We start from the raw sequence: 13,278 nt of genomic DNA, 5'->3' as shown, positions 1-13,278 counted from the left end.
TCATTCTTTATTATAATTTTTTTTAAACTATGGAATAACATAAATGGAACTATGGGAATTATGTTGTGACTAAACAAAATCCAAAATAAATCAAAACTGTGTTATATTTTAGCATCTTCAAAGTAGTCACCCTTTACCTAGAATTTTCAGAAATGTATTCTTGATATTAACAATTTTTATTGATTCCATTCAACAAATTACATAAACATCACAGAAAATGCGGAATCAAATTATACAATTAAACCCTTCCCCCTGAACACCCCCACCCGACACAAACATTCACCCCAGTGATCATAAATAAATATATATAAAAACATGCACACACAATAAATAAATAAATAAAAGCATATTTTCAAAAAAAAAAAAAAAAAAAAAAATCAAATTGCACACACATATGTAAACCTAAAGATCCCTCTCCACTACCCCTCCTCGAAAGCCTTCCAAAAACGCTAAATATCTGCCCCATTTCCTATCAAATATCCCCAGATTTCCCAGCCTTCTATAGATCCCTTCCTAAAAGGCCACAACCCTCCCCATCTCCGAGCACCACTCATGAAATGAAGGTGCTCCAACTGACCTCCAACCCCTTAAAATAACCTGTCTGGCGATCATGACGCTCGTTAGGACCCAACTCTTTATGTGCCGATTCCCAACTTCGATGACCACCCCATCGCCCAAAATGCAGAGTCTGGGGCAAAGTGAAAGCCGAGTGCCCAATACATCACATATAAGACTCTGAACTTTCAACCAAAACTCCTGGATCTCAACACACCCCCAAAAATCACAAGTTATGTCTCCATCCTCTGACTGACATCGCCAACAGATGGGTGTGTCCTTAAGACCAAGCCTATACAATCTGGAGGGGGTCCAATAAAATCGATGTAAAATCTTAAATTGCATAAGGCAAACCCTTGCGTGCCACTCCCAAAAACAGTGCAGAGTAGGTGGCGCAGCTGTAAATACCTATAAAACTGAGATCTGGGAATGCCAAAATGTTGAACAAAATTTTCAAAAGGTCTCATTACTCCACTCTCATATAGGTCACCAAGTGTATTACCCCCCTCACAATCCAATCCGACCAACAGAAAGGGGACTTATCAATACATAGTTTAGGGTTCAGCCATATGCTCGAGGCTACGTTTAAATAAATATCAGAATTAAACACTCTGGACACTTTTGTCCATATCGAGTGCAAATGCAAAATAATGGGGTGCGACTTAACCTCTCCGGCTAGTTTAATCGAAAGGTTTTGCAGTGGCGAGATAGGGGCAAGAACTTCCTTTTTCAATACAAAACCAGGGAGGGGCTCTCTCAGGTGGAAGAGACCAATGAGCCAAATGTCTAAGACCAAATGCATAATAATAAAACAAAATCTTGGGTAGGCCTAACCCACATTTGTCAATCGGCCTATGTAACTTATTGAAATTTAACATGGGACGCTTACCATTCCAAATGAAGGACTTTGCTATGCTATCAAATTGCTTGAAATAAGAGAAGGGGACATCTACAGGGAGAGAGTGCAGTGAGTAATTGAATTTTGGAATACAATTTATTTTAATAACATTAACCTTCCCAATCATAGATAAATGTAATGAAGCCCACCTGCCCACATCGCTCGAAAACCGTTTTATTAAGGGGTCAGAATGAACTCTAACTAAATCACACAAATTTGCTGGAAATAAAATACCCAAATACTTAATGCCCTGTTTGGGCCACTGGAAAACACCTGGCTGGAAAGCCGTTACTGGACAGTATGCTGTCAGAGCCAAAGCTTCGGATTTAGACCAGTTACTCTATATCCTAAAAACTTAGAAAAGGAGTTAATAATTCTGTGGAGGCAAGGCATAGATCTACTGGGGTCAGAGACAAATAATAAAATATCATCTGCGTAAAGCAGAAGCTTATGCGCCACACCTCCCGCCACCACCCCTGGAAAATCATCCTCCTTTCTTATCGCGGCTGCTAATGGTTCCAGGGCAAGACAGAACAATAATTGGGAAAGAGGGCAACCCTGCCGGGTGCCCCTATCCAGAGTAAAATAATCTGAAATTAATGCATTTGTTTGTACCGCCACTACTGGGTGTCTATAAAGTAACTTAATCCATCCAATAAACGTACTCCCGAACCCGTATATTTCCAAAACCTTAAAAAGATAATCCCATTCTACCATATCAAATGCCTTTTAGGCGTCAAGTGAGATGGCAGCGACCGGAGATTGATCATTTGCTACTGACCACATGATATTGATGAGACGCCTAATGTTATCAGAAGAGCTATGGCCTCGAATAAACCCCACCTGATCTATATGTATAAGAGATGTCATAACTTTACTTAATTGATTAGCCAGAATTTTGGACAAAATTTTTACATCTAACTGGATCAGGGAAATTGGATGGTAACTTTTACACTCGCTTGGATCTTTGTCCTTTTTAAGAATCAGACTGATCCTGGCTTGTGTCATGGTTGGCCGAAGCTTTCCATTCTTTAATGATTCAGTATAAACTTCTAACAAAAGTGGAGCCAGTTCTGTAGCATAAGATTTGAAAAACTCAGCAGCAAAGCCATCAGGCCCCGGAGCCTTGCCAGTAGGTAGGGCCTTAATAACCTCGCCAAGCTCCTCCAAGGTTATCTCAGAATCAAGATCATTTTTTTTGCACAGTCGTCAGTTTAGGGAGTTCTAATGGTTCCACAAAGTTTCTAATATCTTTATCAGTAGACGAAGACGTGGAACTATAGAGATCAAGACAGAATTCTTTAAAGGCAGTATTAATATCAATGGCTGAGGTAAATATTTCACCACCAGCAAATTTCACTGAGGGAATGGTAGAAAAAGACTCTCTCTGCTTTATATATCTAGCCAAAAGTTTTTCTGCTTTGTCCCCCGACTCAAAGTATGACTGTCTTGCCCTGAATAACCAAAACTCCACTTTCCGCAACAAAATAGTATTATATCTGTATTTCAATTGAGTCAATTCTCTGAGGCCATCAGACGATATTCGGGGCTTCAGCTCTGCTTCGAAATTTTTTATATTTCCTTCCAACTCCACGAGTTCTCGTGCTTTGGATTTTTTGATGAATGAGGTGTACTGTATGATCCGACCCCTAAGAACCGCCTTAAGTGCCTCCCAAGCCACGCCCACAGTGGATAATGAGGACCAATTACTCTATATAAACATTGATTTCAGTCTTTAACATTTATTGGAATGCAGGATTTTGCAAAAGGGACACATTAAGGCACCAACTGTATGATTTATTTTTCTCTATATGTGGCAACACCTCTAAACTCACCAGGGCGTGATCTGAGACTAAGATGTTTCCAACTGAGCAATCAACAACAGATGAAATGAGGGATTTGGATATAAAAAAATAAAAAATAAAATCTATTCTGGAATAAATCTTATGGACTGATGAAAAAAATGTATAGTCCCTACCAGATGGGTTCAAAAGTCTCCAAATATCTATAAGACCCAGATTTTTACACATCAGCTAAAACAATAATTACTCTTCCTAATTTATCTTTAATCTGTTTGAGAGATTTGAATTGTAGATATTTATTTACCAATATAATGACTCCCTTGCTCTTACTTGAGCCAACACTAAAAAAAACATGTCCACCCCATATCTTCCCAAATTTTTCCGCTTCCTGCGGAGAAAGGTGTGTTTCTTGAAGAAACACTATATAATATTTCTTATGTTTAAGAAAAGTAATAACCTTCCTTCTTTTTATGGGGTCCCCCAACCCATTCACATTCCATGTGGAGAGAGATAGTACACTCATATTAACATTTGACATTTTGATATAGTAGAAAAAATAAAGTGTGTGTCAAAAACAAAATTATACAGACCACATTCCCCATTAGTGAAACAATCAAACTCCGAACTTCCCCTCGAACAAAACAAACCAAAAAAAGAAAAACGTGCACATTAACCCCGTGCACGAGAGCACCAACCGGCGACAATCCCATTAAACTCAAAAGGTCAATGAACGCCCACAAGCCCCCATGACAACTTTGCCATCGGATTGCTCAATTTTGCCTCACAAATTTGTGAGGCAAAATTACATAACAGAAAATACTTTGTAAAATAACCCCCAGCCAAAAGGAAGAATGAACACAAAACATGTAGATTAATTCACAGAACTGTTTTAAAGGTGTGATCCTCCACAAAATAAATTTCAGCTGATATAAAACCGTTCAGTTTCACGGATAGACAAACAAATGTTCAGTGAGCCAGCTGTTATGAGTTCAGCGGATGACATAATCATTCCAGTGTCCCGTAAACGGAACAAGCTCCCAGCCGCTAGGTGGAGCCAACACAAAAAGAAACAAAACCAACATCCCGTTTCCCCGGATGGTCAAGTCAATTCACTCGGAGGCTGCATAAAACTATATATACCATGACTTACTCAATACGTAAACTTTATAAAATACATCCTTTGTGTGAGCATGTAGATATTTTGCGGTCATCGGTAGCGTCCACTCTCAAACTGGCCAGGAACTTCCATGCAAAAGTAATCTTCTGTCAATGCAAAAGCTACTTTAAGGAAAGTGTTATTCACAAAACAAGCTCCAGCCGCTAGGTGGAGCAAACGCAAAAAGAAACCAAAATGTCGCCCAGCTTCCTCAAGAGTAAGTACAGCGAGTCGACCCACTCACATGAGAAACATCCAATGGTTTACTCATCCACTGATTCAATAAAAGACATTGCTTGATTTGGACATGTAAATAATTTGCAACCGTCCTTCGTTTCTATTCTCAGTTCGGCTGGAAACATCAGAGCAAACGAGATCTTTCGCTGGTGTAAGAGTTTCTTACATTCCTTGAACCATTCGCGTTTCTCTCTTGTCAAACTCGCAAAGTCCGGGAACAAGAAAATATTATGGTTCTTCCAAAAAAGCTTTCCTTTGCTCCTCGCCTGGCGCAACACGAGATCTTTATCGGATGACCTCAGAAATTTGGCCAGAATCGATCAGGGCCTATTTCCCTCAGCAGATCTCCGAGCAGGGACTCTGTGAGCTCGCTCGATTTCCAGCTTGTGGCCTGTTATGTCGAGCAGACTCGGGAAGAACTCATCTAGGAATTTCAGCATATCTCTGCTCTCCTCATGCTCAGGAATTCCAACAATTCTGACGTTATTCCTGCGGCTTCTATTCTCAAGATCTTCAAGTTTTTCAAGGAGATGTTCCAAATCAACTTTGGTCACGGGTGGAATAGCGGTTAATTCCCTCTCTGAAGACTCCAAATAATCGATTTGTTTCTCAGCATCCAACACTCTTGTAACTAACTTTTTTTTAGTTAGTTTTTTTAGTTAGAATTTTATTTCCATAAAATTCCATATTTTTGTCTACAAAACTAATTTCAAACATTTGGTAGTGTATATATACAGTATATATATATATATATATATATATATATATATATATATATATATATATATATATATATAGTATATAAATATGGAACGACATGAGGGTGAGTAAATGATGGCAGAACTTTAGTTTTTTGGCTGAACGTTTCCTTTAATCTGCTTCTGTGGCTTTAAATCATAGTTTTTGAACATACAGTAATATGCCTGAATCCTGAATCCTTATACCATCAGAAAGGGGCAGCAATCCAGCTGAGTAATGCCCAATTCTGCACTGCACACTTTCTCAAAGGTCTAAATAAGGAGCCATTAAGACAGATTCATCGAACAGTTAGACACACGCTAAACCTTGTCTCACAACTCACAACACTGAACTTAATCAAAATGGGAAGGTGGTGGGTTGGGGGAGAGCCCAGTAAGAAAGCTAAATTAAGATAGAGGGATGTCTGGTAAATATTGACTGCTGTGTAATGAAAAGGAGGGGTATGTAGGGAAAAATATTGACTTGATTGTTTTTGACAAAACCTTTCTCCTAGAACCATCTCACATTGAGAATCTTGTGACACAGACCAATTTTTGCCCCAAAATTGTTAGAAATGAGTGTCGTTTTGTTGAATGTGTTTGATTTTGCATATTTTGAGCTACAGAATTAAGAAAGTGGCGGGGTAGAGGCAGGCGAATGTAGGGAAGGATAAATTAGAAGGCTGCTTTGAGACTCATGTAGGCTTAGATATGCAGATATCTGGGATACTCAGAAGCAAACCTGTCATCAAGTTTTGACATTGGGGACTAGCTAGACTGGGTTTGTAACTCCCTGGTTTACCTTAACCAGCACTGCATGCACAGTTGCCTCTGAATTTGACTAACTCTCCCTCTCTCACTCGTACAAAATTGTTTGCAGCTCTGCGATTCCTTTTGTGCCTTTTCATTCATCCGCTCTCCATTATTCTGTTCTTACAATGACACTTTCACTTTCTTAACTGTGAATCTATGGCTGTTTCCGAAACCTAAAGCAGCTGTCGTGCTCCCTTGCTGCAGAGTCAGACATTAAATAAACAGGCTGTGTTTTGTGTATAAAGATACATCCTAAAAAAACTTTCAGACAGTTTTCCAAGGCACCATAACGTCACATTGAATGATCTAGAAAAATGTCAAGTGAACTTTAGACTAAACCAGGCAAATATTTAGTAACTAGGGGTTGGCTATATGACCAAAATCTTATATGCCAATATGAGTAATTTTATATCATGATTATGATATATATCACGATATAGTAAAAGTTTTCTGGAAAATCTAAAAAATTGGTTTATATATAAAATAACCATATTGTAATGCCTATTTTTGGAACTGCAGTCAGTGAATTAAATTCTTTATAAATTAAAACTGCTTCCTCGTTATTTGGAACAAGACAAACAATGTCTAAGTAAATAAATAAAAATCATCCTTACCAAAATGCTAAATATAACAGTATGCCACATTTCAGTTTAAAATGTTGTTGACCAATATTATTATTATTATTATTATTATTATAAACTTTGCTCAAGAAACTTAAGATCTTCTCAAAGCAATGCGACAAAGAAAATAAAACTTAAGTAAAAAAAAATATCCAACAAAAATAAACACTTCTTGATGAAAATAAATATCACTTCTTGCAATAATATTGCAATAATTATTATTTCATAATATTCTTTTGCATGCTTCATTTTGAGTTGGTGAAACAAATTGCTTGTATTATGAATGATTATTGTCGTGCGAACCACTGATAATGCACCTGTTTTAATAACAAGCTCCTCTTCATTTTCTTGACCTGTTTGGGAGTCGTCCCATTCTGTGGAAGTTTAATTCTCCATTTGGGGGTTTTCTGGGTCAGAAATGATTGAGTAGCACAAGTGATCCCATTCTGAGCACTCCTGTCTCTGGAGCACAGCTATCGGAAAGCCTGTTGTACTTGTGTGCAATTCAGAGCACCAGAGACAACACGTGGGTCATTTCACGTGAAATATTTGCGTGTCAGATGAGAAGAATATTTAGCACCTTTGAAGCACCAAACACTTGATGAAGGTCATTATCATCTGCTTGGGCGGCCGCAGAAAAATGTTCAATGCCCAAAAAACCCTGTCCATGTTTCTTCAATTCTCTCAGTCTCACTTGAAGCCCTGCCCACTGATAGATAAGCGCACGCTGCACACATGGATATTTACATATCGTGATATACACAATATAGCAAAATCTCTATCGGTTGACACTTTATATCATCGCCACAATATGTATATCGTCATATCGCCCACCCCTACTACAAAGTTTCTTCCTCCGTAGAAATTTATAAATAATTTTTCTTCCTTCAACTACTCCTCCAGATGGCATTTTTATTCTTTCAGTGAACCGCCGATTCTGACTTGGTGAAGGTATCTTAATCGACAGGATGTTACACAAACACTGCATTTAGAGTGCAACAGTGCCTACCCACTTTTTCAGCCATATTGGTTCCAGAAGTATTTTTCACACAATTATTTTTTTTCAGAGGGATTTCATGAAATCCTCCATAAAAGAATCATACCAACCAGCTCTGCGGTGAATCACAACATTGTACACTTTGATTTAAAGCAAAAAGGTATTTGAAAATCTTACAAAAAGTTAAAAAAAAAAGTGCAAGACTTTGTATTTAATGTCTTGAATGAGTAAATAAACTACAATCCCATGAAGCATTGCGAATGACGTAACTGAGTTAAAAACAATTGAAAAATCTAAAACTATTTATGTAGAGTTGTTGATTTTAAGAATAGAAATAATACATTTTAAGTTTATTGCAAAATATTCAGGTACACACAAATAGAGTCTGTAGAGAGACTGACTTGATTATGTTATTCACAGGGCATCATGAAAGTGGGCGGTCGCTGCAAAGCCTGTTTGGCCTGCTTTGTTGGACACGATTCTCTGATTGGTGTATCTTTCTCTGCTGGATCATGTGAAGTGTATTTCTTCATCAGAAATCCCAGTATTAAACACAATTTTTTTATTTTTATGAAGTTGAAATATTGTGGACTGATGGCAGAAGCATATAGCATCGATGAACAACCTCGGAGCTCACGCTAGATCTCTCTTTAAAGGTTTATAAGTTATTGTTAATAATTAATTCCCCTATGGAGAAAATTAATGGGATTTTTATTCCGGAACCCGACTGTTGCGCTCTGTTATCTTCCTACCTCAGAATACTGCCTGCGAAGGCAGCATTTTACGTATTTCGGACACATCCTACTTTTTCTCCTGTTGTCATCCATCCATCCCTCCCTCCCTCCTTGTTTTTTATTTTGCTCTACATCATTGGCCTCAGAAGAGTAAACTTGTCCCTCTCGCCCACAGAGTTGAACCTGCTCTCTGTGTAAAGGGGCACCAAAGCTTTCGATTTTTACCACTGCTAAAAGCTGTTAGCGAGGTTAAGGTTTTAACAGTCTGCTAAGATCTCTCTATATGTATTTAAAACCGCTCTATTGGTTGCATAAATTTCATGTTTTATAAATGTATGCAGGTTCTTGTTAGCAGGCACTGTGGTAGTCAGGCATAGGGGGAATTTTGTTGTTTATGAAACTACTTATAGTTGATGTTGATATTGGGGGAGAAGAGATACCATATTTTTGTGTCTTGAAGTACATATCTGGAGTGCTTGATCTCTTAAGAGCGAGCTGTATGTGTGTTTTTAAACATGAGGAAACCTAGCTAACTCAACTGACTGTTTGAACAGCATTCTGTCAGACTGAGGACAGTTATAATTAAGCAATATCATGCAAGCAAGAGTGCTGTTGCACTGAAAATAATCCATAGGTAATAACAGCCATGCTCATATTTTGATATTCGGTACAACAGCACAATTGTGAGTGTGATTAATTTAGAGTAACTTATGTTTCAGACAAATTTGGCCAGTTAGTTTATATAGTTTTCCTAGGCCAACGAAAAAGAAGCCAAATCAGCATCAATCATAGAGTTTCACCAAGCAACACAGCTGGAGTTTCAATGTCAGACAACTTATTGAGAGCTGTGTTGCCCGTTATCATGGGAATTGAGGATGATGTCCGCTGCTAGAGTCACAAGTGAAATGTTCAACTGAGCAAACACTGCACATCATAGCCAAAGAGCTAAGCATTAACACTGGAGATCTATATCATAAAGATCCATTTGATCTGATTTTAAATCTAATTAGTATTCTCCTAAAGCCCTAACTAAATATATTAATTACGAGGAAACTCTTCCTGGTTATTAAATGTCATGTTTCTTTGTCAAGGTCACAAGCAGTCATTCTTTACTGATACTCCATATTTCTCAATAGCCTGTAACCTGATTTAAAAATGCAAAATCATATTCAAAACAGACCTATGGACTAAATCAGAAACTATAAAAGCGCATATTCATCCCATTGTAATCTGTGCATCCCATTGTAGTACTGCATTTTCTCTGAGTTAAGCATGAAGCCTCTGGGCCATGAAGCTCATACTGGGCTGTTTGTTCCTTATCTCCAGACTTGCTCACATAGCTGAGGGCTTTACAGTGATCCTAGCCATTCCCGCTGTTAGCGTGCTGCTGTGGCATGGCCTCTCTGCATATGCCAGTTAATGCAGTCAGCCTCTATATTGATGCCCACATCACTTGTGGATCTCCCTAATAAAGATTCTGTCATTATTTACTCACCCACATGTTGTTTTAAACATCTATGACTTTCTTCCATGGAACACAAAAGGAGATGTTAGGCCAAATTTTAGCCTTAGTCACCATTCACATTCATTGCATTGAAAAATATGCAAACAAACCGAATAGTGACTGAGGCTAACATTTATTTAGTATGTCCTTTTGTGTTCCATAAAAGAAAGTCATACAGGTTTGGAATAACATGATGGTAAGTATATGATAACAGAACTCTCCAGTCTTCTTGACACTGAGTTACGTGTTATGCAGAACATAATTTGCTTGCTTGCTTTGTTATGGGACATTAATAAAAGATCCAGTCCAAATGTTGTGTGAGATAAGCCCCCTCTGTTGATGAGCACCATTGGCAGAGAGTTCACGCTCTGGGCGCTGGGAACAGCCTTGGTGCTATTTATAGGCCCAGCATCGTGTGTGGCAATGATGGGTGAGCCTGGCTGATGCCAAGTGCATGATTTGTGCCCAGGGAAGTGAGGAAGGGGCGGACTGGGTGAACACATCAAAGTGGATACAATTAGCAGAGTAGCTATCAAAGCGTTAAGAGAGCTCTGAATGCTGCGAAATGTTGGTGATATGCATGACTGCATCATACACATATCACACATGCAGTGGTGCGAACAGTGCACACTCAAGAATTTCAGAGTTGCAATGTGGGGTTTGACCTTCCTCACAAATAAGCTGCACATTCATAATGTCAGCATGCAATCAACATTGATGCTGTTTACTTTTTTTAGTACTCATTCCTGGTCTTATAGAGCTGGTCCTAAAACCTGCTAAAGAGTTATCATTTTCAAGCAATGGGTTCCTTCTTGAATTTGTAAAAGGTATTTAGAAGTTTTCAGTTTTGTAATGTTATTGCTTTCCAAAGTGTGCGGTTATTGAGGGCGTTTTGAAAGTCTCCGTTTTCGGTGGAGGGAAACGCCGTTCCAGTGTGAATGACAGGTGCAAATGTAGCAAAATCAATGCATTTTCAAACGAAAACAGATTAGCGTGGCTGTAGCCTTGCTAGAAGAGACTTTTCCCATTTTTTTTTTTTTTACAACATACTGTACATTATACACAGTCATGCCTCAAACGTGAATTTTGAAACTGTTTTGTCCTTTAAAAACAAGGACTGGTTACTCATCATTCGTCAATCATGTCAAGTTGATTCAAAACTGGGGTTGCATATTACTTTGTTAGACCAGCTTTGCTGAACTTCCCAAAGGAATGAATGAGAGATTGCCGTGGACGGTGCAGTTTATGGAAAAGTGTTCTCATAAATGGATATTCTTACATGGACTGGAATGAAGAGTGACATTGTAAAGCATATTTATCTGACGTTTTTTAAAAGAAATGGTTAAATTACACAGTAATTTGATTGCAACTGTGAATCAGAATTCAGGCAAATGATTATCACAGTCACTTGAAAAGCGTAATTTGATGCTGATAACACACCTGATAACAGGTATGTAATCAGTGAACAAAAATGCTCATAACGTCTCATAACACACTCAGTATGATGCTGTGAACGCTTTATTTACTATCGCCTTTAATAAGACCTGAATCAAAACCTAAATGAATTAATGTTAATTTATTCGATTTAATTTACCTGGGAGCAAATGTATTTGTTCTTGCGGATGTTATACATGTTCATTTGGGAATGAGGGTTGAAGTAATTTCATTCATAGCATACTCTTATTTTAAAAAAAATGCTACATATATCCTCTCTTGGTACCTCATGACACTATTACAAGTGACCCAGCAACAATTTTGTTTTGCATTTTTTGGATCATTTCTATCAAATTCTGCTTAAAACTACATAAAAACCCATTATTCTCATAGACTTGTTGGAAAAAACAAGTCTACGAGATTTGTCAGAGAAATGGCAGATGGCAATATTTGCTAAGATAGGATTGGTCAGAAATGCTTTTAAAGTGGGGTTTAGCAAAGGGTCAGTTAAAGTTATGACTGACCAACTCTATTGTGTATGATTCATCGGTCCACGTTATTCCAAATAAAAAAAGTTTGTCGTTTGTATTCTTCCATAAAAATGTAAGAACTCGCTCCGCCACCAAATGTTTTTTATTTTATTTTTATTTTTTAATTTATTTTTCTTTACTAATGTCACTGAGCCCTCTTATTCTGCAACCACTCCCTTCCAAACATCTGGCTACATTATGGTATGGAACATCTACTTTTCACCATTCAATTTATTACTGATGGATAAAATCAAGTCCCTTCCTAATTTCTTTCTCATTGAATATCCTGTTCACTCCAAAACATGTCAGACTTCATAAGTAAAATGGATTGTGAATAACATTTCAGGTTGATTTTGATGACCAGGTTCATGTGTTTGTTAGGATAGCAGGCCTGGATTTAGAGTTAGAGCCCCTGACATTGTCAGAAACACTAGTGGAAGAATTATTTGCAGTCAATTGTCTTAGTCAAGGGGCCAAATGCAGCACTGATGCATGTGTGAATCCAGCTCTTATATAAATTTGCCTCTACAGGGATTCTTCAAGAGATGTTAGCATGTGTTCCAGTGATTGTCACTATTCCAGTGTAGAAGCACAAATGATTTTAACATTAAAGGAGAGAAAGAGAAAGTGAGTGAGGGTGCCTAAAAGAGGTAGAAAAAAGGTTGAAAAAGATTGTTTAAAGCGGTTACAGCCCTCAACGCATTTCTGTAAACTGATTGTATAGTTTGTGTAAAAAGTAATGTTTTATAACATGTTTCCATTTTTAACCCAGTAAATAAATGGTATATCAACATTTTACATTTCCTAAATGTTCTATATCGTAACCTGGGGGTGGGGGAGTTTCATATATCAGTGTTGATTATTTCTCAAAACGGGCCAACAACTTTATTTTAATTTGGTTTAAATCTAATCTTCATCTGGAATTGGATCACACATCTTTCACAAAGTGACTAAGAGGGAAATCTCATAGAAGCTTAGTGAGCACAATATAAAATTGATAAGGGATAATTATGAAATGGGGATCTTCTAAACATTAGATGAGGTGTTATGTAAGGTTGAATGTGGAGTGTTTTTATGTGTTCCTTATACTTCTCATATGCTAACACACATGTGCACAGTTTGTCAGAAATAATCATGTCGTCATAACGTTTATAGGCCAGACTAACTCGTACTCAACCCCCCCAGTCTACCATGATGCATCTGTATATAAGTCTCATGCTGTTGTCAGAAATAACTCATTTGAATTAGTCCTGATTTTCTT

The 13,278-nt window shown here is 37.7% G+C and overlaps 1 protein-coding gene across 1 annotated transcript in view; it reads left to right on the top strand.

Moving 5' to 3' along the window:
• Window positions 1-13,278, top strand: part of LOC127429063 (sodium/calcium exchanger 1-like) — a 103,283-nt gene that overhangs the window by 31,612 nt on the left and 58,393 nt on the right. The window lies entirely within an intron of this gene.

The sequence above is a fragment of the Myxocyprinus asiaticus genome, chromosome 38 (assembly GCF_019703515.2).
Source record: "Myxocyprinus asiaticus isolate MX2 ecotype Aquarium Trade chromosome 38, UBuf_Myxa_2, whole genome shotgun sequence".
NCBI lineage: Eukaryota > Metazoa > Chordata > Actinopteri > Cypriniformes > Catostomidae > Myxocyprinus > Myxocyprinus asiaticus.
The sequence above is the reverse complement of the archived record's forward strand: the minus strand, read 5'-3'. Positions and strand labels throughout refer to the sequence as shown.